Source organism: Gossypium hirsutum, chromosome A12 (genome assembly GCF_007990345.1).
Source record: "Gossypium hirsutum isolate 1008001.06 chromosome A12, Gossypium_hirsutum_v2.1, whole genome shotgun sequence".
NCBI lineage: Eukaryota > Viridiplantae > Streptophyta > Magnoliopsida > Malvales > Malvaceae > Gossypium > Gossypium hirsutum.
In genome coordinates, this window is record NC_053435.1 from 90,079,895 (window position 1) to 90,082,707 (window position 2,813).

The following is a 2,813-nucleotide window of genomic DNA, read 5'->3' on the forward strand; positions in this document are numbered from 1 at the left end:
GATTTGGAGAGGTATTGGCCTTGTTTTGGCATAGTTTCAGTTTATCATATGTTCTCGGTTTGTGTGCTCGCCATTCGTCTAGCTCTTCTATCCGTAGCCTTTGTTCTTCATGAGTGTGTCCTCTATCATTGGTGGAACATGGCTCGTGAACTTCTTTGAAGCTCAATTTCTGCAAAGTCATATTGTCAGTTTTAGTAGATTGGTGTGGATTATTACCTTCAATGTTCGATGTGATGCCAGAATTACGAGCTTGAAGGGTGATCGTGTCGTCTCCTACGCGAAACGTGAGCTCACCTATGCGAACATCAATAATTGTTTTAGCAGTTGCTAAAAAGGGCCTTCCTAAAATCAAAGGGGTGTTATTATCCTCTTCTATGTCTAGAACAACGAAATCAACGGGAAATATGAACTTATCTACTTTTTCTAGTACATCTTCAATAATACCCCTAGGAAATCTTATAGTTTTATCTGCCAATTGAATGCTCATCTTAGTTTGTTTAGGTTTCCCAAGACCTAGTTGCTTAAACATTTTTTAAGTCATGACATTAATACTAGCCCCTAAATCAGCTAATGCATGACTTATATCTAAACTACCAATTAAGCAAGGAATTGTAAAACTCCCTAGATCTTTCAATTTGTGGGGTAGCTTATTCTGTAGAATAGCTGAGCAGACTGCGTTTAGCTCTACATGCGACGCTTCGTCCAACTTTCGCTTATTTACTAAAAGCTCTTTTAAAAATTTCATTGCATTCGGCATCTGCGACAAAGCTTCAATAAACGGTAAGTTAATATGTAATTTTTTCAAAAGTTTAAGGAATTTACCAAATTGTTCATCTGAGCGGTATTTCCTTGTCGCGTTAGGATATGGGATATGAGGTTTATATTCTTCATTCATCGTTTTGTTATGACTTACCTCACTTTTACCTTCGCTCACCATAGTTTCTTACATCAATTCTGGCTCAGACGCAATGAATCCTTCCTTATCTTGTGTATTAATTGCGTTGAGGTGTTCCTTTGGGTTAGGTTCAGTATTACTTGGTAAGCTACCTTGTGGTCATTCGGAGATTAGTTTGGATAGCTGGCCTATCTGAGTTTCTAGCCCTTGGATCGATGGTTGTTGATTCTTAAGTGCTATCTCGATATTTTGGAAACGATTTTCTGATACCGAGATGAATTTAGAGAGCATCTCTTCAAGGTTCGGTTTCTTCTCTTGTTGATACGGTGGCTGTTGAAAACCCTGAGGATTTTGTGGCTTTTGATTCCCTTGACCACCCTAGGAGAAATTTGGGTGGTTCCTCCAACCTGCATTATAAGTATTACTGTATGGGTTATTTTGAGATCTAAAGTTATTGTTACCCATATAGTTGACTTGTTCCTCTTCAGTTGTAGGATTGAAGGATTGATATTCTGTATGCACACCTCTTCCACTTGAGTCACACCTTATTACTGGATGTACCTGCATAGAAACAAGTAAAACATCAATCTTTTTATTGAGAATTTCTACCTGATTTGACAACATAGTAACTGAATCGATGTTATAAACGCCGACTGTTTTTGTTGGCTTAGTCCTCATGACTTGCCACTGATAGTTATTCAGTGACATATCTTCAATGAGTTCATAAGCCTCTTCAGGTGTTTTGTTGTTGATGGTTCCGTTAGCAGCTGCGTCAACCATTTGTCGAGTCGAGGGATTCAGACCATTGTGGAATGTTTGTACTTGAAGCCAAAGCGGTAACCCATGGTGAGGGCACTTTCTCAGTAAGTCCTTGTATCTCTCCCATGCATCGTAAAGTGTTTCTAAATCCATCTACACAAAAGAAGAGATATCATTACGTAATTTAGCCATTTTAGCCAGCAGAAAGTATTTTAGTAAAAAATTTTCGGTCATTTGTTCCCAAGTAGTGATTGACCCTCGTGGTAACAAGTTCAACCACTGTTTAGCTTTGTTCCTCAATAAAAAAGGAAATAACAGAAGACGAATGGCATCATCAGAAATTCCATTGGTTTTAAATGTATTACAAAATTCCAGAAAGTTTGCTAAGTGAGTGTTGGGATCTTCATCCTACAAACCATCAAACTGAACAAACTGCTGTATCATTTGAATTGTGTTAGGTTTCAGTTCAAAAGTATTTGCAGCTACAGCCGGTCTAACTATGCTAGATTCAGTTCCTATTAGAGAAGGTTTAGCATAATCATACATAGTACGTGGAGCAGGATTTTGATTAGCCACAATTGCAGGAGGTAACTGATTGCCTTGGTTTTCAGCCATCTCTTCGGTTGGGGGTTGAGTATTGTCTTCTTGCTCGTTCTCTGTGTATCTTAAGCTTTTCCTTATTTCTATTTGGTTTCTATGAACTGTGCGATTGATTTCTTTGTTAAAAAGTAATGGTCCTGACGGGTTTCTTCTAGTCATAAACTAGGAAAACCTGCCAAGAGAAAGAAAAAGTAAATTTGTAACACCCCGTACCCGAGACCGTTGCCGGAGTCGAACACGAGGTGCTAACAGACTTATTCCATTGTAAAACAGAGTTCATTTAAAATTTCCAGACAAGCTGGCTAACTGCGTTACTGTCACCTTAAAAATCATATCTCGAGTTCCAAAACTCTAAAAGAAGTTCCATAAATTTTTCCTGAAACTAGACTCATATGTCCATCTACAAATTTTTTTATAGAATTTTTGGTCAGGCCAATTAGTACAGTTTATTAGTTAAAGTCTCCCCTGTTTCAGGGTTCGACTGCTCTGAACTTCATGACTTACGACTTATATATCTCCATGTACAGGGCTTCAATACTTATTATGTTTGTTTTTAACG

The 2,813-nt window shown here is 38.0% G+C and overlaps 1 non-coding gene across 1 annotated transcript; it reads left to right on the forward strand.

Moving 5' to 3' along the window:
* Window positions 1–1,733: 1,733 nt before the first annotated feature.
* On the forward strand, window positions 1,734–1,840 carry LOC121211858 (small nucleolar RNA R71). The gene has a single exon (XR_005907075.1). It is a non-coding gene; the product is annotated as a small nucleolar RNA R71 (small nucleolar RNA).
* Window positions 1,841–2,813: the final 973 nt, after the last annotated feature.